Here is a 25,734-nt window from a genome sequence, read left to right as displayed (position 1 = left end):
TTTCCCCATCCCCAGCAAGTGCTGTCCTCCCAGGGAGACCCTCCCATTGCAAACCTGTCACACTGCCTCCAGCACTGCCCTCCCAGAGTGACAACTCGGATCACACAAAGCACATTAGAAGATGCTGCTGGTTTGTAAATGATCAGAAATTACCATATGAAAAGGGAGCCTTCAGAAACATTTCCTCCTCAAATAAATTCTCTCCAGCACACAAGGCGACTTGAGAAAACAACGACTGGACTTCATCCCGCCCCATAAGGTGGGATAAGACCTTCTTGTTGTCCTGAGTGAAAGACTTAGACCCAGTACAATTTGCAGCCCCGCTCTGAGCGCTCAATAACCGCTCCCCACAAACCCCCCCCCGTCCCCCCACCCCCACACAGGAACAGTTCACAGAGTTGAAATACACATTGGGGCAGAGCAATCAACAGCCCAAACTGGACCCAGCACCACTTGTGGGATATTCCCTTTGCAGGTCTTTTCCACATCTCCATGAATGTTTCCCCTCCCCTCCCCACTCTTATAACATAGAATGTGAATGCTGTCAGCCTAGTCACGGGCATTCAGCCTCTGATCTTCGGGTAAGCGTTCTCTAACGCAGCCTTCACGACACACGACAGCGCACAGTTGCTGAGCAGAGACTGATAGCCAAGTTCCGCACACATGAGGACGGCCTCAACCGGGATCTTGGGTTCATGTCACACTATCTGTAACCCCCACAACTTGCCTGGACTTGCAAAATCTCACTAACTGTCCTGTCTGGAAACAATACACATCTCTTTAACCTGTGCTTAACCCTCTCTTCACTCACATTGTCTGTACCTTTAAGACTTGATTAGCTGTAAAGACTCGCATTCCAACCATTATTCATGTAAATTGAGTTTGTGTCTTTATATGCCCTGTTTGTGAACAGAACTCCCCACTCACCGGACGAAGGCACAGCCAATTCTGAAACTAGTGGCACTTGCTCCAAATAAACTTGTTGGACTTTAACCTGGTGTTGTGAGACTTCTTACTGTCTTTGGAGACATGATGTGGAGACGCCGGTGTTGGACTGGGGTAAACACAGTAAGAAGTCTCACAACACCAGGTTAAAGTCCAACAGGTTTATTTGATAGGAGACCCACTAGCTTTTGGGGTTTGCCCCTTTGTCAGGTGAGTGGAGAGTTCTGGTCACACACAGAGCATATAAAGGCACTCAGGAGTTTGAGGTTCTCATTCAGTGTTTCCTCTTCCATGCCAGAAACTGCTGACCCTGTTGTGCTGTGGAATTGCACTCACTGATCTTCAGGAAGTGAAATGGGAGGGGAGGTGGAATCTCATTTGGGGTGATTTGCCCATTTGACTGCTAGTCGAAACTGCCAGGGTGGGTATGGTTCAGTGTAGCAATGTGTGTCCATTTCATATTCAATTCCCTTCACATCCTCAAACCTGCAACCACACACACAGCCCACACTCTTGCTCTCTCCTATTTCAGGTCTCACCCAGCTGAACAGGCCCTAAATTATGAAATTCCCTGCCAAAACCTCTCTAACTCTCTCCTCTCCTTCAAAATGTTCCTTAAAATAAAATCCATCGCTTTGATTGAGATTTTAGTCACTCGACCTAACATTCCCTTAAGTGGATCCTTGTCAAAGTATGTTTGGTAACTCTCTTGTGAAGTGCCCTGGGTTCTTTTACAATACCTATGGCACTATGTAAAGTTGCTTTGAATTGGATCATTCAAGACTTGCGCAGTTCCTGTACCTAGGCTGGCAAATCCAAACTTGTGATTACAACCTAGATCATGCCAATTGCTAATAGTGAGTGCTGGTGAATGCAGGAACAAAAACAGAAAATGTTGGAAAATCTAAGCAGGTCTGACATCATCTATGAAAGAGAATAGAGCTAACTTTTTGAGTCAAGATGACCCTTGGTCAGCTCTCCTCACAAATGCTGTTAGACCTGCTGAGATTTTCCAGAATTTTCTGTTTTTGTTTCAGATTCCAGCATTCACAGTATTTTGCTTTTATCTTCAGGAATACAAGACTGGACAGCCTCCTGAAAAAGTGGGGGAGGGTGGGGGTCCAGGGAAGGGTGCCTGTACTGATTGGCCCCCATTACAATAGTCAATTGGCAGCCAACACCCCAAAAAGCCCATCCCATAGTCGTATAAGGTGCTGCCAGTGGGCTAAACAGGACTTGTGCCCCTCAAGAGCTGCCAGCTAATCAGTCAGGTTGGTAGCTCTCACAGTCACAGCAGCACCAGACCTCAATAGTTGACACCACGGGGACTTTAAGCATCTTCATTAAGGAGATGGACTCTTGAATCAGGAAATTCAGACCTTTATGGGTGGGTAGAGCTCCGGCAGCCAAGGACGAGAGTGTAGCGAGAATGGGAGGAGGGGGGATTTAGCTGAAAATCTGCTTGATTGGGGGTGGTACAATCCAGCCCTGAATTTTCAAAAGCAGAGGACCCATAATTTCCTGCCACTGGTCTCCCCCTATGATCCCGCCTCTGAACTATTTAGTTCTGGAAAGATGGGTGGGGTGATGGCGGTTGATGACTACCCACCAGATGACTACTTGCTACTTGAAGCAGGACTCCCTTTAGGACAACTAAAGGGTTTTTTAAGGCCACTTGCCCAAACTCTGACTGGAATTTTCCAGTCTGCAAGTGAGGGTGAAAAGTGGTCCAGAGATGGAGGTGGCCTTCTGACAACTGGCACCTGCCATCGAGATGCAGCTGTGGCTATTGCCATCCAGTTGAGGGTTGCTCTGCCAAACATGGGATTTGCTGTACAAACTTTTTAAAAAAAGCTTTTCACAGGATGCCTCCATTTTGGCATACTCTCTCACTCTCCTCCCTATTTTGGCAGCACCATCTTTGACAATGAGGTTTCCGATCCGTTAGTGCTGGGGGTAGGGGGGTTTGGTGGGGCGGTTCCTATTGCCCCCCTCCCTCAGATGCCTGCCAGCTTCCATAATTAGGCTGTGGGCATGCACCATGGTCACTAATTGGCCTGCTTATCAAAAACCAAATTTGGCATCAAGCACCAATGTAACAAGGGGTCAAGACCCCAAAATGCATGACATCATGGTCCCAAACAAAAACATTTAGCCCCTTGAAAGTGTCTTAACACAAGGCAAATACTTCATAAAAAGACACACACCAAGGCAATATTTTATTAGCCTGCAGTTACTTCCTGTCCCATGCACATGTGGCTTCCTATAAACAGACTTTAACTTTTCCTCAAACATAATCACATCATGCTTTCATGCAAAGACACTGTCTGATAAATAATTTCTCAAGCAATCAAAGTACAAGTTTACACTTTGCTCAATATTGGTTTACATAACTGTAGTATCCAATTAGGATGCAAAAGATACCACAGAATAGAGCCATAGAGAGGGCCTATGTAGCCATGTGACATCAGGCCACAGACCAGAATATCCCATATTATTCTGGTCAGTGTAAAATGGTCACTTTAACCCACAGTGACCAATTGAACCAGCGAGTAACCAAGCTATATAGGTCATGTGAGCCCCCAGCTTCACTTTAAAGTGTTTCAACTTTCAGTCAGTCAAGTGATCAATAGTTTGCGTCTGGATGACCATAGATGAAGCAGTCAGCTAACATTTCCACTCTAGTTAACTATCCAGCAACATCTATTAAAAGTTCACTTGAACCACAAATGGATGGACCAAGCTTGACTGTCCTGCTACTGTAGTTAATCAGCTTGCTGACAAGCACCATTCAATAGGAACAGAAAAGTGGTCATCAAGTTACTGGACTAGTAATCCAGTTCAAATCCCATCCTGTTATCGAGAAAATTCAAATTCAATTTATTGAATAATATTGAGAATAAATTGCTAATATCAGTAAAGATGACATGTAACTGTTGGATTGCCACAAAAAAAACTGTCTGGCTCGTGAGTGTCATTTCGGAAAGCAAATCTAACATTCTTACTCAAGCTGCCCTGATGTGTGATTTCACGTGTATAGCAATGGGGTTAACTCTTAACTACCCTCTCAAAAAGGCAAGCTACTCAGTTCTGCCAAATGTCTACAACAAAGTACAGACAACAGAGGACAGTAAAACCAGACAAATCACCTGACATTGGTTAAGGCATTGAATTCAGACATTGCAAAGGTACACCCATTCAATCAACCCGACAAAGTCCTCATCACTAATATCTAGGGATTTGTACCAAAATTGGGAGAGCTGTCCCAAGTGACAACCTGACATAGTCGTACACGAAAATCATATTTCACAGCCAATGTCTCCATCACCATGCCTGGCGTGTCCTGTTATATTGGCTGTGCAGCCCCACCAGCAGTGACAGCACACTGATATACAGTACAGAAATGACCCTGGGTGTCTTCAACATTAACTTTGGTCACTATGAAGTCAACTGGCATCAGGTTATACGCTGACAAGAAAAACATCTGCTGATTACCACCTCGCTCAGCTGATGAGTTAGTGCCTCTCCATATTGAAGACCACTTGAAAGAAGCACTGAGGACAGCAAGAAATAGGTGGAGGTCAGTGGGGGCGGGGGGCAAGGGTGGTAAGGAGGGGGTTTCACCAAGATTGATTCAGAATAACCATTTCTGACTAGGTTGGCCAAGTTCTGAAGGACATATCTGTCAGACTGGGTTTGTGACATGCGGTGTCAATGGTAGTTATGATGTGGCGATGCCGGTGTTGGACGGGGGTAAACACAGTAAGAAGTCTCACAACACCAGGTTAAAATCCAACAAGTTTATTTGATAGTGAACCCACAAGCTTTCGGAACGCGCTGATCAGAACTTTCCACTCACCTGACAAAGGAACAGTGTTCCGAAAGCTTGTGGGTTTACTATCCAATAAACTTATTGGACTTCAACCTGGTGTTGTGAGACTTCTTACTTTGTGACACACGGTCAGAGAAAAAACCCAAACTAAAAGATTTGCATTTTTTAAAGATCCACTGGGATGAATAAAGGGGAGTCTACCTGGTACATTTGAATTTGCAAAAAACACTATATAAAGTACTACACAAAAGACTATTTTACAATACTATGGGATTGGAGATAATATATTAGCATCAATATATCAGAGAATTGATAATGGACAGAATGCAGAGTGTTGAAATAAGCAAGACATTTGCAGATTGACAAGTTATAACTAGTGGTTTACTGCAAGGATCAGTACTTGGGCCTCAGCTATTGACAATCTATACTGTCAATGTAGGTTGGTTGTAATGTGTCCTAGTTTGCTGATAATGCAATGTGAGGATGGGAAGTAAGCAGTGAGGAGGACATAAGGTGGCTGCAGAGAGATGTAGATAGGTTGGGTGAGTAGGTAAGAACAAGGCACTGCATAGAGAAGTATAAAGTTATCCATTTTGGTAGGAAAAACAAAGACAGAATATTTTTTGAATGGTGAGAGACAGGGAAATATCTGCATTAAGAGAGATCTGGGTATCCTTGTTCATAAATCAGACAAAGTTAACTTTCAGATGAAGCAAGCAATTAAGTAGACAACTTATATATTATATTTTGTTACAAAAGTATTAGAGTATAAGAGTAAGGAATTATACAGGACACTGGTGAGTCCATATCTGGAGTGCTGTGTGCAGTTTTGATTTCCTTACTTAAGGAAATTATACATGGCCTTAAAAGAGTGCAATGAAGATTCATTAGAAGGTTCCTGGAATGAGGGAATTTTCCTATGAGGAGAAGCTTGTGTAGACCAGACCAAATTCCCTTAAATGAGAGGTCATCTAAACATATAAAATTCTTAAGGGACCAGGGTAGATGCTAAGAAATGTTTCCCCTATCTAGGGAATCCAGGACAAGAGATCACAGTCACAGAATAAGAAGTTGGCCATTTAGCACTGGGATGAGGAAAAACGTCTTCACTCAAAGTGCTGCAAACCTTTAGAATTCTCTATCATAGAGAGCTGTGGATAATCAGAGATTGAATACATTAAAGACAATTGTTGACAGATTTTTGGGTACAATGGGGAATAAGAGAAGGTGGAACGGAGCTAAATCAGCCAGGCCTTTTTGAATGGTAGAGCAGGTTTGAGTAGCTGAGTGGCCTACTTCTGCACTTATTTCTTATGTTTATATAAAACCCTACCTTACCCTGTCCTCACCAGTTTACCTGTCACAGATGGATGGGTAGAAGTAGCCACTGCACAGTTCTATTGGAGACAAAGCTTTGTCTATACACTAATGATATCATCCATCATATTGTGTGATACCACTATTAAGTTAATTGGGACAGATTCAGAATAGACCCAGCAACTGAAACCTCGCTAATCGTAAAGGATAATATGCCACTGGCAGTGGCAAGACTGTACATCACCACATTCTTCAACCTTTTGGCCTAGCATATCCCTCAATCTACCAGTACCATTAAACTAATGGATCAACTCTGATTCGTTGAGTTAGGATAACATGCCAAGTGCAGCACTATACATATCGAAAAATGAGGTGCCAACCTGGTTAAGCTACAGCACAGGACAATGTGTATGTTAAACAGTAGAATCAGTATGCTATAAATAGAGATAATCAATTTCTTTATCAATGGATCAGATCAAAACTCTGCAGTCCTGCCACATTCAATAATGAATGGTGATGGGCTATTAAACAACTAAAAGAAGAAGGCACTTCATGAATATCACCATGTTAGTGATGATGGAACTCAGCACACAAGTACAAAATGCAAAGCTGAAGCAGCTGCAAACACCTGCAGCCAAATGAGTTAAGTGAATGATCCATCTTGGCTTACTCCAAGAGTCCCCACAATTGCGGAAGCCAATTTGAATCTTTACCCCATGTGACATCAAGGAACAGCTGAGCGCACTGAATGTAGCAAATTCCTCAGATAATTAAGTACTCCTTTCTTACAACAGGATCTCAACAACGTTCAGGCTTAGGCTGATAAATAGCAAGTAACATTTGTGTGGCACATGTGCCAGTCATTGACCAAATCCAAAAATAGAGTCTAATTAGTTCCACTTGACATTCAATGGTATTTCCATCACTGAATTCCCCACCATCAATATCCTGGGGATCAACATGACCAGAAACTTACAGTCATAAAACTTTTGTGGCTACAAGAGCAGGTCAGAGGCTGGGAATTCTGTGGCAAGTAACTCACTTCCTGATTCTCCAAAGTGTTTCTACCATCTACAAGGCACAATTCAGGGGTTGAAAAGGAATATTCTCCATTTATTTTGATGATTGCATCTCCAAAAACACTCAAGATCAAAACCATCCAGGTCAATGCAGCCCATTTGATTGGCACTCCATCCATTATTTGAACAAACACCACTTAACACTGTGGCTGCAATGTGAGCCATCTACAAATGCAATGCAGCAACTTGCTAAAGCTTCTTCAACAGCACTTCTCAAACTTGGAACTGCTACCATCTAAGATAGGGACAGCAGGCACACGAAGAACATGAGCATCTGCAATCTCCCTTCCATGTCATGCACCATCATGACTTAGAAATAAGCCACCAAGCTGTTCCTCCATTGTCACTGGGTCAAAATCCTGGAATCGCTCTATAAAGAGCACCAAAAGAGTACCTTCCCCACATGGATTGCAGTGAATCAAGAAGGCAGCTCACCATCAGCCACTCAAGTAAAATTAGGAATGGGGAATAATACTGACCTTGGCAGTGATAACCATATCCAATGAATATATAAAGAAACAATTTTTAAAAAAAAAATCAGTGTTTACACACAAATAATGGACACTTCAGCAAGGTATCAGAGGTCAATTACAGTATACCAGCAAGGAGTTAACATCCTCATGACAGAATACTGCAGCAACTGTTTTGTGCAAAGTGTTTCTGGTACATAAACATAAAGCAAGTATGCAAGCATTTTATCAGCTACACATAAGGAGTTTCCCCCTGCTCAATAACTGTAGCAAAATCAAAAGCATCTACAAAGAACACATTATAATTTCACCGCAGCTTGCACACAAAAGGGCATTTTTGCCCGTATACACATTCAGATGGCTGCATCAGTAGGAAGTGAAATTTTACACAAGACGTGAATAATATTTTGACAACCAATGCGGACCTTATCAATAAGCTGAATTGTGGATGCTGGAAATCTAAAATGAAAACGTAAAATGCTGGAAATACTCAGCAGGTCAGGCAGCATGTTCTTCTATAGAGGCTGTCTGACCAGCTGAGAATTCCTAGCAGACGTGATCAAGTTGAGTGAGTATAAAGTAAAACAGATTCAAGCAGCCACTTCACATTTCATATTTCCTTAAATTGCTGACATTTGGACAATCTCTACACGTTTTCCAACTCATAAAATCTTGTGTTCAGCCCAGGCAATTACAGGACGATTTTTTGAGCTAGCTCTCGGGATGTCTTCAGATCCCAAGTGGTTGCTAGGAATGAAAGTCAGATTCATTTAAAATTCAGGTCATAATCAGGCTCCTTTCCTCATAAATTGCGATTAGCTGCTGTTCAAGCTCTGACACCCACCCAATGAAAACACAGCCAGTGAATAAATGGCTAGAGAGAAGAACCTTCCTAGAGAAAATCACTGGAAAGCAGCATCAGCTTCTAAACTACAAAGAATAAACGAGTGGATGAAGACTTCTCCCCCAGACACTGCACAACCACTGAAATTAAGTGCTCATTTGCAAGACAAATTTCCTCAAAAGAGAGACTTGCCAGCTGCCAGCATTAGAAATCTCAGAAATATGAAAGTACACGGGCAGTATACAGTCAATGTAGTAGGTGCCATTTATGTGAGCAATAAATAAGGAAGTGTGCATGCATGAGGGACTGCAATCAATGGATTAAGAGGCACATTTATCTTAATCCAAATCCTCTAATGTTTGAATCTTTTTGAGCAAGGCCAATTCGGACTGATCACAAATCAAAATTCAGGTCAGCACTTAATGCCCAAATCCGATGCCCAAAACATCACCTCAGAAAACACAGATAGGGTGCAGATTGAATTAATTGCAGGTTCTATTCTCCCCTTCATTAACTTTGTGTCATTCAGTAATTGATGGATTTATGATGGAGCAGCAGTTCCAGCTCTGAGCAACCATAACAACCTTTTAACTCTATAGTTGCCACACTTCAGAGGGCACACTAATTGCCTGGATGAATTTACCTATATGTAATCAGTTTGAATCTGACACATATTCAGAGGTCAGGCAGAGAGAATTAGTCTCTTCAAAATAAACCAGAATGGTGTTAATTATAAAAGGATACTTGTCTGTAGTATTAGATATTGACACTGAAGACTAGATTTTCAGCTTAGTGTTAACCAATCTATCCTAAACAGATTAGCACCATGGTTGTAATCAGAAAATCTAGGATCCAGTGCCTGAGCAAAGGAATCCAACTGCTTATCATAGTATTGCAAATTGGTAGTGAGCTGAAGCTGGTTGAGTTAAATAAGATAAATTTAAACTTCTAAAAGAACTAAAATAATTTAGATCAACTTGCATGTTTATTTGCCTACAGAAACATATCCTGAAAGAATCACAATAAATCCTATATGATTTCAATCTGGACTTTATCAAACTGTCAAATGGTAACTTTTATTTTTCAGTTCCCTGAAAGTTCTTTCTTTATTTAAAACTCAATGGGGTCAATTTCAATTTGTTTTGCTGGTGTTAATGTGGCTGAGCTGTCAAAACACTTGATTATTTCAGATGACAATGCTGGATCTGAGCACAATGACTTCCATTTTAGGTTGAAACTGTAGCATGACCCATGCACATTGATCAATTCTACAGGCAACAGAGTGGGAGGGACAACCGCAAACTTACATTTTAAATTATTTTTGTGAAAGCTAAAGAAGCAGGAGTGTTTCTCCGAGTACCACCAAATTAATCTGGGCTGTTGTTGCCCAGGAACCCCAACTGTAACCTACTCTACATTTAAGTGGCTGGTACTTAACACTACTGCAGCAATACCCCAGTGGGGGTATAATTAGTTTTTCATAGATAAGAATAAAGGAATTTCTCAGATGGTTTTAAGGATATATTCACTGTTGGTGTACTACTGAGCCTTAAAGAATAAGACTGCCCCATATTCAGAACTGATATGTGTTCAATTTTCTGACCTAGTATTGGTATGTTACAGTTGACATCGGTCTGTTGGCTGTGGCGAAGAAGGGACTTGGTGTGAGTTGTGCAGGGGGTGGGGGGCAGTCAGCCAAGGTTCACACAAAATCAACATCCAATGACTTCATAGAATCATAGAAAACCTACAGTGCAAAAGGAAGCCATTCGGCCCATTGAGTCTACACCGACCACAATCCCACCCAGGCCTTACCCCCATATCCCTACATATTTACCCATTAATCTCTCTAACCTATGCATCTCAGGACTCTTAGGGGCAATTTTTAGCATGGCCAATCAGCCTAACCCGCACATCTTTGGACTTTTACTGGCAAGACTTCATATGTAGCCACTGGGTGAAAGTCTGATTGGTTTCCCCACCCCACAACACCCATTGTGTCTAATCCCATAACAACAGTTCCTTAAGAAAAGTATTATAACCAGAAAGGCAATCCAAGATTAACACCTTGCAGTTCCCCCAAACCCCAACATCAAAATCAGGAAAAAATAGGTTGCTGGGGCAAGAATAAGAATATTAGAAATCAAAGTGAATCAATTTGTAGCATAACCATTTTCAGGAAGTATGCATTTTGGTAATTGCTAATATTTAAAGAAATTGCAAAAGTAATGTTCATGATTGGAATTGGGAATTCATGCCAGTCCTTTTAATGTAACAAGTGTTCACTTAACACTGTACTGACTTACAAAGTATCTTGCAGAGACATCTCAAAGCGTACCAACAAATTACTTTCCTGAATTGAGTGATTTATGTAAGTAAACAGGACAGCCATTCTGCAATTCGTGCACAATGATTCCCTCGTTATTGTTGTAATGTAATTTATTTTATTGATTTAACAAGTTAGGATAGAATCAACGTGTACAACCTTTTGTAACAGCTTCAGCGCCAAGTGTCCCTGCAATCAGCTGCAGTGTAAACATTCAAACATTAGAGGGCAGTGTGATCACTAGCAGAGTTCAATCAGTATTACAAATCCCTTCCCATCTCTTTTCATTTACTGCTTCCAATTCTCAAGGTCTATACTTTTGATTAATAGCTACAAGTGTAACTAACATTTGTCTGACATCTTTATTGTGAACAGTACCAATTGAGAAATTTCCTCTTTCACGAGTAACCTGCAAACCAGACACACATCTTTGACATTTTACTCATTATATTCTTCACAACAAGCTAGGGAACTGTATTTTTGTAGAAAGATACACAACACTGCCTTCATGATTTACAAAAATTGTGTTCCAGTACTTATACCACATAGCATTCTATAAAGTTTGCAATTTTCATTCTGAAATGTACAGAATAGACAGATGCATCAAACCTACAGATTATCATTTTCTGCCCTTTATGTATATACTACCTTCTTTCCCTCTTTCCCCTGTGTGAAAAGAGATTTCAACAGATATTTCCACTGGTACAAATTTACATGTGCCAATGCTTTGTAGCCATCAATCAAAATCATCTCCTGAGAGCAAGCACTGGCATGATATTTGGCCATGGGAGACATCGCAACTGAACCTAATCCAGTCCCAACCCCACCATCCTGTACAATGCACCCTTTCAGAATATTCTCTTCTCAGCGCGGAGACATTGAGGCCAATTGTAACAACTGTACTACCCCTCATCAGAGCTCAGTTAACTCAGTTTAAATTAGGCAATTAACCTTCACATCTTCAAAGGACATTAAGCTTAATTTATTAGGAAAATTATTTGTGCTTTACATTTTTTGAACTTCTGAACTGAATTGGTCTTTTGAACCACTGTACATTTTACCTGAACATTTTACCTGATCCTAACTTCAAATACATAAATTTATGCTTTTCTTGGATTGTTACTTGGATGCTTGATTGTTATTTCCATTTTTAGTAGCTGAGACAATGTGAGCGTCATCATGTTTCAATAAAATCTGAACAAAAACCTGTGTAATGTAGTTTTATTAATGGGTGCACTTATTCAGCTGATTTTCAAGACAACACAATAAAACTGCTACTAATAATTGATCTTAGTGGCCTTCTATGTATGTGCTGTTTCCTTGTTAGTCTTGTCAATGGCTGCATTTAGTTACCGTCCTTCCTTGTAAAGCCTACAAGATTAACTATAAATTGTTGGAAAAGTTGTGACTTTTCTTCCTGTTCTACCATCTTTGTGCGACCTATATTTTATGCCTACTGTGCTAGATGGGAATTACATTAGTTACAGCATTTGCAACGTGTTTGCAATACCAACTCAAGTGCATAGCACTTAAAAAAATGTGTTTAAGATTTCTTGTGCAGTGACTTTGCAGCATCTCGCGCACAGATGGGGTGAATTCTTTCATCTTGCCAGTGAATTGGTTCGAGTTCATTATTTGATTAAAATTCTCACTCAGTGGGATGTTAAAAAGCTTTGCTCTGCTGCTAAGGATTCTGCCTGTTGATGTTTGGTAAATCTGATTTAGCGATGCTTGCATTTGATTAAAAGTTATCTGGTGCCAAAATTCAGCATTTAACAAATGAACAAAGTGCAGACAGTCACAGAGGCTTTGATTAAATCTGATCCTCCTAGTGTTGCTTGGAAGGGAAGCCAAAAGCTGATTTATACAAAGAAAGGTACACAATAAGATAAATTAGTCATACTGCTGTTTGTCAAAGAAACATAGTTCTAATATTAGACCATATGCTGCAATTTCATTATTACTAGTAAATAAAGCGTCAAAAAACTCAACAAAACAGAACATATGTTGACATTAGCCAGTCATTTTCACACGTTCAGTGCTGTTTTCAGAGGCAGTGCCATAGGCTTTCTTTCCATCTCTAGGCTAAAGGGGTTTCTGCAACCTTGCTTACAGATGGCAGTTTCCCCAGTCCTAACTCTCCGAGTGTAGTGCTGACACTCAGCAGTACTCTTGCAGTGTTATGTAACAAGCAAGCAAAACTAACAAGTTTCCTATGGCTAATCATGAAAAAATAAATACATTTTTCACTGAAGATGATTATGTGGGGTATATGGAGGCAAAGGAAATCCGCCAGGGCACCTCAAGGTAAGCTGTGAAATACCGGACTGGAAGACATGGAAGTACTCAGGAAACGTGTTCAAATTTTAAAACTCTCCACTGGCTGCATTTCAACAAATCATCAGCAAATCAAGATATTTTAAAAGTAAAGCTAACATTTGCAGACACCTCACTCATCACAGAAAATTGTTGTTGCACGGATCAGACCCAAATTACAGTCAAATGTAGAGAGCAAAATAAAGATGCATCCAACAATCATTCGTAATGTTTGGCAAACAGTTGTAAGCTTCAAAGTGAAAAGGCATTCAATCCAAATCACAGCTACACAAAAACTCAACTTACTTTTTCTGATGAGACAGTACAGCGTTTTGTTTGCCCTGTTACATTCCAACGCCAGCCCAAGTCCTTATCCTGCAGAGCCAGGAGCGGCAGACAATCAGGTTTGTGTAGCAAGTCCTGTGAGCATGACCAGCCTTTGATCCAGTAATGTTTCACTCATATCAGATCACAACATTACACTTCTCCTCCCAGCAAATCACAATGGAAGGATTTACGAGGACACATTTTTATTGCGCCTCTGCAACCCGATACATTAGCACAATGCCAGGCTTGGGATAACACCTTTCACTCCGAAGGTAAGGCGATATCTCAAAAACAGCGCGATGCACGAATCCCACTCTCAAAGAGGGTCCCACCTTTGAATCCTCATCTCGGCGGAGATTTGAACTCAGCTGGCCTTACTGGTTGCTCCAATTCTTGGTCAGGCCACCAGATGGAGCACAGAACAAAAAGCGGGCAAAGGAGGGAAAAGTGGAAGGAGCAGCAAGCCCCATCCCTTCCTGCGAAGTATGTGGGAAGGGGCTGAGGGGGACTGTGGATGCTGCTGGGACTGATTGGATGCTCCTAACCCCCCACGTTGTCACTCAGCCCTTTCTGAAAGAGGAATCGCGATTCCTAGACCAGCATTGTGACAAGAACGTTAACGTGTAGAAAATATAAACACCCTCTCGTGTACACAAACATCAACATACTCATAGACACCTACGTTGCTCTGCTTAACAAAACGAGGCAGTCTGTCACTCGGTCGTGGCCTATGGGAAAGCCACAGAGCAGTTTGATATATAAAAAAAACTGGGTTAACACTTCCAAGTGTCAGACACATCCATATGGAATATTTGTTTCCGGCATAAGGTTGTAATGAGAAAACATAGCATCTGCTGATGAATAATCATGAAATCATGACTGGCATTTGCAAATACTCAATGCTGATTGGAGAGGCCATCATTTTACTCTACATGTGTCATTTGATAAATAGAAAGCTTCTACTGCCCAAACTAAACCAGCAGCAGCAACACTGAGCAAAGTCTCTGTACCCAAAGTTCACACCAGAGGCAGGAACAGAAGGAAGGAAGCTGTCGTCAAACACTGAAGCCTTTTTTCAATAAAAAAGGTCCATACTACAGAAAGGCTGTGAGCATGTGGCCCTACTGTATTTCAAGCCATTCCCAAGACACTAAAACACTATCAGAGGCTTTGAAACTATGGAAACTGAATAAATAAGTAGCTTCCATGATTAATAGATGAAGATCCCTAGCTGAGCCATAACTCAAGACTAGGATCCGCACGCACACAAAGCCAATTTTGAAGTACAGATTTTTTTCCCACTCAGTGATTGCATTTTATTTCTGTGGTCCGACAGGCCTAACCACGATATGCATTTATACTTTCTGTACGCGCACTGATAAGCATCTGCGCGACCACACGACCAACAAGCAGAAATATATACTGGCTCAGGCCAATTTAATTCTGACACCAGCTCTGTGATGCATGGGGAGCTGGGTCTCTGGGGACTATTTCCACTGCAGTCAAGGTATCCCGCCAGCCACACAGACACACTTAAAATGCAGATTTGTGTAACCCACTACATATTGAGCAGTAAACGCGGTTCATCTCCCCTTTCACAACAGATAAACGGTGAGGGCCAAAAGAAGGGTCTCCTCCGCCAGCCACTGTATGAAATCTGCTGGGTGTTATTGCCACACAGCCTTCCCGCTAAAGCAGCTGTTGGACTGTAACCTCTGGCCTGACCCCCGTGCTCCACGCTTCTAACCACCCACCCCCCCAACTCCGAGAGAGACACTCCCGTACCCTTGTCATGCAGAGAAAACGGACCAGCTCCTATATGCTTTTTAGCAGCTGCATATCCAAACTTCTCTCCCTCTCTCTCCCTGCCCCCCTCACAGAGGCGACCCTCCTCTGCTTTCCAGGTGTTTAATGTTCCAACTAGACTGCTGTCAGATCAGAACACCATCCACCGCCCTCCCCCTCCAAAAAAAAACACGTGGGGAATTTTCAGACTGTTTCTAATGTTGATCAGGGGAATAGCTCGGTACACACAGCACAGCAATAGGGTCTGCTGCTGCAGCCCCTTACCCACCCCCTACTCTCAGAGCAGAGAGTAAATACACACACAGCACAAATCTGAGCGCTTGCTCCACCAAATCCTGGAGCCTCAGTAAGTACGTCTGTGCAAAGCCCTTTGTAAATACACTCGAGCCGCTTACTAGAGTTACCAAGCAAAACATCTTTGTACGCCCGGGCGGTAAAAACAGTTGAAAAAAGGCAATATTTTAATTTAAAGAAGCAAACAAGATACAAAAATTTTGAAGGCAACTTCAATAAATAGCAAGAAACCGCCCGTCGGAACAGTTTTTTTTAAATGATGTGGTTTATGCATTGTCTACCAGATAGAAAACTGTGATTTATGCTTTGAGGTTCTGATGTTAAAACCAGACTCAGCATTTATCGGGAGAAAACACGAATCCAGAAGCGATATTTAACACCAGTGAGCAGCAATCCACAGGAGCTGAGAATCAGACTCCAGGTTCCAGCCCCAGCTCCATACACTCGGGCTCCCTGTGGATCTGCTCACTGCCGAGGGTGAACAATTAGCAAGAACAAATCCCAAGGAAAGGGCACTCACAAATAACAAAGAACCGGTGCTCGCAGCCTGCAGAAACAAACAAAAAGATGCCGAGCCGCGTTCAGCACTCTTACCTTCTGGCTTTGCAAAGGCAAGCGAGGGGAACGAACCGGCTGTCTCATTAGTAATCCATTTAAGGCTATCTCTGGCCAATTTGATCCACACACACCGCGCTTGTCAGCCGCTCTGAAGGTACATGTGCCTGGTCTTGACAAGGGGCAGAGTAACTCGGCTGTTTCCCCAAGCAGCCCAACAAACATGTGGAACTTTTGCTGCTCCAAACAAAACAAAACCCTCTTTTCTTTTCACAATGACCCAGAAATCCACTCAGGAAAGCATCAGCAATTCCACCCGATTACCAAGGGGGGAGGCAGTGTATGTGTGTGTGTGGGGTGGGGGGAGAACTTGGGTCAAGTCCCGGCTTCTCTCTTCTCCTCCAAGGCTGCTGGATAAGGTTATGAAGAAGCCTCCTGGCCCGGGGGGTTCCCTGTCACAGCAGGCAACCGCGGGCTTGGCTACACACACACCAGCTCCGACTCATCTTATGTGGAGCAGTGCGGGGCAGGCAGAGCCAGTAAGTGCCCCCTCTCCTACCCCCATCCCTGCCTCCCAACTCCAGCTGTCACTGCCTATCCGATTTGGAGGCAGGCAACACTCAAATCCTGGCCTGGACTCCTCCCCGGGATCGGGACTGCAGCTTCTTCTTCGCTTTATTCAGGCACCCGGGAGTGGGCTCCGCCGCTCCGGAGTCGCACCCACATCCCATTCGCCGTCAGCTCAAACATTTATGGGGCGGCGTTTTTGAGAATTAAACACTCACTCGGTGCCAAGAGAATAATCAGAGATCCTGGATAGTCCACTGGCATTTTGGAAACGACTGCCAGCTTGGGCTTAGCCCGAGAGCCAATCCGTTTTGAACGGTCAGGATCGATTCTATTAATAATAGACTCTTAATTTCAGGGTACGGGCAACAATCCCTCCTCAAATAATTACATATATTCATTCAAAATAAAGTTTTATTTGTTTTTTCATACACGTCGAAGAACAAACAAAAACCATCAATTTTTTCTCCAACCCTCCCTTAATTTGGTTTGTATATTTTTACTAGCTGGGCTTTTTTTTTGGTTGACTTCAAATCCGGACCTTCCTCTGATATCCACCAGAAGAGATCTAATGTAAACTTGGGGCGGAACTTCAATGACTGGAAATCCGAAATGAAAACAGAGAGAAAACAAACAGAGGGTCAGTCAGCGACTGTAATTAGCAAACATCCCTCTAACTTTATTCCTGTCTTGTTTCTATTTCAATTTACACTTTGGATGCAGCACATTTCCTCAAACTGCAAACCTAACCAGGCGTTTCAATTAGGTTTTAAAGAATGGAGAGGGGGGATGGGTTAAACAGGGCGATAAATGAGTGAACGACTTGCGGACTGCTTCAGACAAAAAATGAGGCGAGAAACGGGAGGTTGGGCAAATAATGAAAGGTGGAAAGACAGGGGAGACAATGGCATCGACAGAAAGAGAGCGCAAATCGGCAAACTGCAAATTCAGCACACCCGAAATTGCATACTTATGTCAACTTGTACTTTTTGCAGCGGAGAGAACTCTTGGTAAATGTTGAATAGTTTCGCCTTCCGCTGTTCTCATTGTATTGGTACCTGGCCGCGGTCACTTCAAACTGCTGTAAGGCATCCGCTTTCCCGGATTGTAGCACACAGCAAGGGTAACTGACCGAGTACAGAAATACACCTCTACATTTAAACTGATTTGATTTATTATTGCACTGCATTGGTAAACAGTGAAAAGCACACATGCTGCAGTAACACAAAATGTTTGCCGTATCGGTGTCAACCTGGCGTTGTGAGACTTCTTACTACAATCACCAAACAGAATACAGCGGATGCTAAAACAAAACCGAAATAAAAACAGGAAACACTGCAAAGATGTGCAGCTTAGATGTATTGGCTAAATTGCCCCTTAGTGCTTCAAAATGTGTAGGTTAGGGGAATTAGTGGGGTAAATACTTGGGGGTTAAAGGAAACCGGTCGGGGCGGGATTGTCCCTTAGTGGTCAAGGGGATTTTGCGGTGTTATAAGGATAGGGCTTGGGTGGGATTGTTGTCAGTGCTGATTCAGTGGGCCAAATGGCCTCCTCGTGCGCTGTAGTGTTTCTATGGAAATGCTCAGCAGGCCTGGCAACAACTGTGGAGAGAGAAACATTTAATCTTCAGATTGGTAACTTTCCCTGAACCTCTTTAGTTATTAAAACTTCATTTTCATTGCTATGCGATATTTAATTTGGGGCAATTTAAAATTTCAAATATGCATGTACAGATACCAAGCAATGCAATTCTGGCATTCTTGAATAAGCAGGAATTTCTATTATTTTCAATGCAAATCCACAGCCTTTTTTTGCTTTATTTGGTAGGAATGAAATATTCATTACACATATATGCAAAGATAATATGTATTTGCAAGGAAGACATCGGTTAATTATGCATACATGTGGGCAGCTTCATAACCCATGCATTCGATATGCATCGGTGCTTTGTGCCAAAGACCAACATAGATCAGAACCTCTGGCCCCAAGTTGCTGCTAATGATGCTGTCCATTGTGAACTGTAGGTAGAAGTTCTCACCCACCACATGAATTAGGGAGCAAAAGAGTGCCTGGAATTAGGTCCAGGACTCAGGCTGGAGTGGCGCAGAAAGGACAAGGAAATAAAAATGAATGGCCATGAGACAAGGTGTAGAGATGCCGGTGTTGGACTGGGGTAAACACCGTAAGAAGTCTCACAACGTGAGGTTAAAGTCCCACACGTTTATGTAGTAGCACAAGCCACTAGCTTTCAGAGCGCTGCCCCTTCATCAGGTGAGACAAGGACAGAGGGAAAAGGAAAATGCATGAGAATAAATCAAAATGCCAACCCCCAGAGAAGTTTGAGTATCAGGAGTGACTCTGATTTTTCTTTTGTCAATTAAATAATTTCAGAAATGTTGAAAAACAATAGTCTTTAAAATGAACTAGAAAGTAAAAGTACTAGTTGGAGGCAGTGGAGAAGTAGTATTAACACTGCATTAGCAATCCAGAGATCCAGGATAATGCTCTGGGCACTGGCTTCAAAACCGCAGCAGATAGTGAAATTTGAATTTTTTAAAAATTTGGAATTAAAGCATAATGATGACCATGAAACCATTTCATAAAAATCCATCTGGTTCACTTACAGTTCAAAGCCTTAACATAGGATTTGAAATATTAGGGCAGCATGATGGCACGGTGGTTAGTACTGCTGCCTCACAGCACCAGGGACCCGCGTTCAGTTCTGGCCCCAGGTCACTTTGCAGAATCTCCCTGTGTCTGTGTGGGTTTCCTCCGGGTGCTCCGGTTTCTGAATGTGTGGATTAGATTGATTGGCCATGTTAAATTAACCCTAGTGTCAGGGAGATAAGTAAGGTAAATATGTGGAGTTACGGGAATAGGGCCTGGGTGTGATTATGGTCGGTGCAGACTTGATGGACCCAATGGCCTCCTCCTACACTGTAGGGATTCTGTGATTCTAGATGTGGGCAATAACCCCTGAGCTCCAGGGCAGTGTGTCTGGGGTGGCCCTCAAAGGTGCTCCGGGAAACTACCATTCCCCCCTACCACCCTCCACTTCCACTTCACTTCAGACAGTGCCAGGTAAGGATTGCACTGTTAATTTCCTGGGAAATTCCAACTTCTTTTAGGGCAATTGCCCTGCACTAGGAACCATCAAAAATGTGATTGAAATTTCCAGACATTGGATGTTTCTGACTGTCATATAAAATAGTTAGCCAGAGAAAGTTAAAAGAATTTAAACCACTTCTAGCTTCTCAGTAACTTGTGCTGAACATCCCAAACATCAAGGGTGCATCCCACTCTCCCCAACCCTGATTGGACTTCACCCACTATCCCTCCCCTATTACCTCACCTTCCCCCCACTCCATAGGATCCTATCTTACCCCCATCTCCCACTACCCCACCCTGAGTTGGAAGACTGAATGAGATAAGAGTAACTGGATTTCAAGATAAATGATTGTGAGTGGAGTACAATCTGACTCAATTACCACTCCAGTGGAATTTGCTGTTGGAGCATTCCTATGGACTCCCTAAAAACAAAACATCACTGATCTTGTATCTTCAGCATTTGGGTTTCCCTTTTAAACTCTCATGGTCTCATATAAGACAAAATAAATTACTGTGGATGTTGGAATGTAAAGCAAAAGGAGAAAATGATGGAAAATTTCAGTAGATCTGACAGCATCTGTGGACAGAGAACAGAACTGACATTTAAAGTTTGGATGACTCTTTCCAGACTCCTGGTTGGGTGATTCTGGTAAATCTCCTGTGGCCACAGCAGGGATAGGGGATGTTGCAGTGGCCTTCCACTGATATGTTTATTGTTAACGCATTATTAATGAACCAGCTAGTTCTTGGAAGCAGATGGGCAATACAGCACAGAAACCCACCATTGGAACAATCAGGTTAACTGACTTTTGTCCCTCCCACTACCACACTTAGTGTGATTCTGGAATGGTTCTGCCAAGTATCTACAAGGGCAAGTGGGGAACTCTGCTGATCATAACTCACCTCCTAACTTCCCAGAGCCTGTCCACAATCAACAAGGCACAAGTCAGGAGTGTGATAGTAACAATCTCCACTTGCCTGGATGAATGCAACTCTAGCAACACTCAAGAAGCTTGACATCATCCAAGACAAAGAAACCTGCTTGATTTCATTCCTTTCACTAACATACTCCCTCCACCACTAATGCACAGTAGCAGCAATGGGTACCATTTACAAAATGCACTGCAGCAACTCACCTATGCTCCTTAGACCAATGGCTCCCACTGGGGAGAAATAACTGGTGTGATTGCACCACCAGTTGAAGGGTTGGAGTTTGTCAGGTGGCTTGATGCAAAGGTGTGCACGTGGGTGTGCCAGTGGCTGCAACACACTTACACCCTTTTCATGGGCACAGCACACCATCTGAAAACCAGTCGCTCTGACAGCACTTTCCAAATCCATGACCTCCTCCATCTAGAAGGACAGGGCAGCAGATTTTTCTTTCATTCATGTGACATGAGCACCACTAGTTGGCCAGCATTTATTGCCCATTCCTAGTTGCCTTTGAAACAGGGTAGCTTGTTAGGCCATTTTAGAAAACAGTTGAGAGTCAACTGCATTGCTGTGGCTCTGGAGTCACATGTGGGTCAGAACAGGTGAGGACGGCAGATTTCCTTCCCTAAAGGCCATTAGTGAACCAGATGGGTTTTTCCAAAAATCAACAATGGTTTCATGGTCATCAGTAGACTCTTAATTCCAAATATTTTTTATTGAATTCAAATTCTACCAGCTGCCAGGGCAGGATTCGAACCCAGGTCCCCAGAACATTAGCTGAGTTTCTGGATTAATAGTCTAGCAATAACACGGCTAACCTATCACCTCCACAATGCATAAGAGCACCACCACTAGAAAGTTCCCCTCCAAGCCACATACCATTCTGACTTGGGAGTTCCTTCACTGTCTTTCCTTCACCATCATTGGGTTAAGAATCTGGGACTCACTTCCTATTAGTACCATGGGCTAACTGCACCACATAGAATGCAGTGTTAAGAAGACAGCTTATCACTGCCTTCTTATGCAGAATAATGGATGAACAATAAACGCTGATCTAGCCAGTGACACACATACCCTGTAAAAGGGGAAAAATATCCCCAAAACAGATTATCTGTTCATTGTCACATTGTTTGTGGCAGTTTGCTGTGTACAAACTGGCTGCTGTCTTTTCTACGCTACAATAGTGATGACAGAACTTTCAACACTGAGTGTAAAGTGCTTTGAGACATCCAGAGGTCTTGAACAAGTCTATATAGATTCAGAGCTTTCTATCAACGATTTGTTATCAGTATTATTGTTAAATTGTTAGCCTTTTGGAGGCTGTGTTAGTACCTTGAGGCTCTTGGTCAGCTTTTGCCAGCTTTCTAGTTGACCTGTATAGGAATGATGTTGAAGAAATATTGGTTTTAAACTAGCAGTGGACTAAGATCCTGGACGAGGCATATTTATATTTTGGCTACATCAGTGACATGATCTAATTTCACTCTAATCGATGTGGCCTTATAACATTCAGAGTTATTATTTTAGGTAATTTCCCTCCAATATTCCAATTTTTTTCTCTTTTATCTCTTAAGGAATGATGATAGTCACATGGAGCTGTCTACAGATGCTACATTCCAGAGTCCAATTGTAGTGGAATTTTCACTGAATTCTGAACGACTGGTAGCTAAAAGTTTACATTGTTAAATCAAGCTCCATTAACTCAGCGGCAGAATTACTGGCATAGAAGAAGCTGAACTTATGAGTATGCCTGGTTAGTTGACAAGGGAGCTAGATTTACTAATATAATGCTAAGAGATGTCCGAGGACAACTGCCTCCTGGAATCTGAACTAAAACAGTGACTGCATTAAAGTAGCTTTAATGTACGATCACAGATGGTGAGTAGCAGTTTGCTGGGCCAGTCAGATATGGGAAACCTGGCTGATTCCAAGCTCAGAATTCTGCAGTAATTGCAGTTTCCCCATTGCCAGCTTGGCTAATGGACCAAAAAGTAGGAATTTGTCTGATATAATGACATTGTTCAAATATATTCAACAATACAAGAATTAGTGAAATGGTGTGTCCCAGTTATGATAAAGCGATCAATCCGCTGACTGTTTAGTCAGTCTTTATCTTAATAAAGGTGAAATTCAAGCAGGACAGCTCCCAAATTGCGTGGAGAACACAATATCAGAAGAGGTAATAAAGGGGAAAAGATGGGGGGTTGGGGAGGGAGATATGATTGGTGATGTCATCTCAGTATTTGTGCAAATCTGGCAAAAATTCACAGGTGAGGCTGGTATAGTTCGCACTGGTACCTTTTGAATCCATAAGAAAGATTGGATGTGCTGAATTTTGAAGGTCAGATTACATGGAACTCCTGATCTGATTGAATGCTCGAACACAGCATAACGGGAGCATTTGATACATTATTAGTATCAATACAATTTAGCAAAAACAATTTACATCAGAGGTTTTAAAAAATGTATCATACTTAAAAAGAGGTACAGTCTTAGAGTAAAATATGGCTTGCAATGTTTCACTGTGTCATTTAATTCTTCAAGAAATAAAATTGTTTTGACACAAAAGGAGGTCATTTGGCCCATTGTACATGCACCAAATGAGCATCATAACTTAATGCCATCTTTTGCCTTTTTCCCACACCTCTGCTTCTATTCAAGTAATCACCTAATTCCCTCTTGAATGTCATCATTGAACCTGCATCTAGCACCCATCATTCCAGACCTGAACCATTTGTGTTAAAAAAAAACTCATGTCATATTTGCAACTTTTGCAAATCACTCGTAATTCTATGTTCTCTCATTCTTGGGGCGGGATTTTATGGCCTCACTCGAGCGAGACCAGAAATTTCCATCCAAGGTCAACGGAGATTTCCATTGTCGGACACTGGCCATGCCAATTCCATGGCGGACAAGGTGGTAGAGTTTCTGCCTTGATCTTTTTACGAGTGGGAACATTTTCTCTCTATCTACTCTGTCCAACACTTCCACGATTTTGTACATTTCTATCAAATCTCTTCTTGGCCTTCTTCTCTCCAAGGAGACCAGTCCCAACCTCTCCGATTTACCCTTATATCTGAAGTTCCTTAATCCTGAAAACACTCTTGTGTATCTCTTCTGCACTCTCTCCAATGCATTTTCATCCTTTCCATAGTGTGATACCCAAAACTGTACCCAATATCCCAGCTGAGGTCTCATCAGTGTCTTGTATAAGTGCAGCATAACCTCTTCGCTCCTGTGTTCTATGCCCCTATTAATAAAACTAAGAAGTCTATATGCTTTATTAACTGCCCCGTCCACCAGTTCTACCAGTTTCAATGATTTATGTACATATACACCCCGGTCCTGCTGCTCCTGCAGCCCTTAAGCATTTTACCCATTAATTTATATTATCACTTCATGTTCTTCCGAGCAAAATGCATTGCTTCACACTTCTCCACATTGAACTTCACTTGCCACCTATCTGCCCACTCCACTCTATGTCCTTCTGAAGCTCAACACTGTCCTTTTCATGGTTTATAATATTTCCAAGTTTTGCACCATCTGCAAACTTTGAAATCGTTCCCTGTCCACAAAGATTTAGATCATTCATACATATCAGGAAAAGCAAGGTTCTCATTATCAACACCATGGGGAACGCCACTACAGACTTTCCTCCAGCCCAAAAAAATTAAACTTAGAAGTCTGAAGAGTGATCTAATTGTGACGTTCAAAATTGTAATATCACAGAAGAATAATGGACAGACAGAAGAAAGCCACTTGGTCCATCATATGTGTGCTGTCTCTCTGTCTCTCTGTGAGAACAAGAGCAACTCACCTGGTGCCACTATACTGCCATTACCCCATCAGCCAACAAATATTTTCTCTTATAATTATCCAATCTTCTTTTGAAAACCATGAGTGTCTCTGCCTCCACCACATACTCAGGCAGTGCTTTCCAGATCCTAAACACTCAGTGCATTAAAACAGATTTTCCTTATGTTGCCATTGTTTCCCTTGCCAATCACTTTAAATCAGTGTCCTTTGGTTCTTGATCCCTCTAAATAATAAAATAATTTGATAGAGCAGATGTGGATAAATTATTTCATTTGTTAAGGGAATTCAGAACAAATACAAATAGAGCTAGGCCCTTGAGATGTGATATGTATAATAATAAATCTTATAATCTATATGGTGCAGAAGGAGGCCGTTCAGCCCATCAAGACTGCACCGACAACAGTCCCATCCAGGCAATATCTCCGTAACCCCGCGTATTTACCCGGCTAGTCCCCCCAGCACTAAGGGGCATTTTCTTTTGCTTGGTCAATCGACCTAACCAGCATATCTTTGGACTGTGGAAGGAAACCAGAGCACCCGAGGAAACCCACATGGACATGGGGAAAACATGCAAACTCCACACAGGCAGTCACCCAAGGCCAGAATTGAATCCAGGTTCCTGGTGCTGTGAGGCAGCAGTGCTAAACACTGTGCTACTGTGCCACCGTGCCACCCATAGATAGAAAGGGGGTTGCATTAGTAACACAAGCCTTCGGACAGGGTGGTGCCACAGACACAGAATTCTGCAAGATATCAGTGAGCACATCTTCATACAAAGTGTAGGGGTAATATGGAACACTCTCTTAAAAGGCTGTGGTTACAGCACCAATTGAAATTTACGAGACTGATAGAATGATAGATATTTGTTAGCTAAGGGTACAATGGACATGGATCAATAGAGTTGAGATATAGATCAGCAAAGATCGAAATTGAGTGGCGGAGCAAGTTCGAGGGCTGAATGAACTACTCTTGTTCCCTTGTTCCTCTCAGTTCCCCTCAGTTCCATTTATGTTTGCTATTAGGAATGCTATGCTTTTGGCAGCCTGAGGAGAAAGCAAGTCTTGATGTGGTCACTTTGTGTTGCCAGAAACTAGTTTTACCTCATTTGTATTACAACATAACTGTTGGAGTCACTAGCAGTGTTAGATTATAAATGCACAATCAGGCTTTCAACCAGTACTAAATGGAACTGAGCATCT

General features: G+C 42.3%; 1 protein-coding gene across 8 annotated transcripts in view; it reads right to left on the bottom strand.

Moving 5' to 3' along the window:
- The window catches only part of sema6a (sema domain, transmembrane domain (TM), and cytoplasmic domain, (semaphorin) 6A), a 147,226-nt gene that overhangs the window by 77,028 nt on the left and 44,464 nt on the right, over window positions 1–25,734 (bottom strand). For 4 of the 8 annotated variants that reach the window (XM_080188977.1, XM_080188979.1, XM_080188978.1 and 1 more), the window contains exon 1: window positions 16,151–16,648. The exons of 1 other annotated variant lie outside the window; for it this stretch is intronic. The gene's annotated coding sequence lies outside the window, so the exon portion shown is untranslated. 3 more of the 8 variants (XM_080188971.1, XM_080188974.1, XM_080188972.1) reach the window with 3 other exon arrangements.

The sequence above is a fragment of the Carcharhinus amblyrhynchos genome, chromosome 5, assembly GCF_965287045.1.
Source record: "Carcharhinus amblyrhynchos chromosome 5, sCarAmb.v2.hapA, whole genome shotgun sequence".
In the NCBI taxonomy this organism is placed as follows: Eukaryota; Metazoa; Chordata; class Chondrichthyes; order Carcharhiniformes; family Carcharhinidae; genus Carcharhinus; species Carcharhinus amblyrhynchos.
The sequence above is the reverse complement of the archived record's forward strand: the minus strand, read 5'-3'. Positions and strand labels throughout refer to the sequence as shown.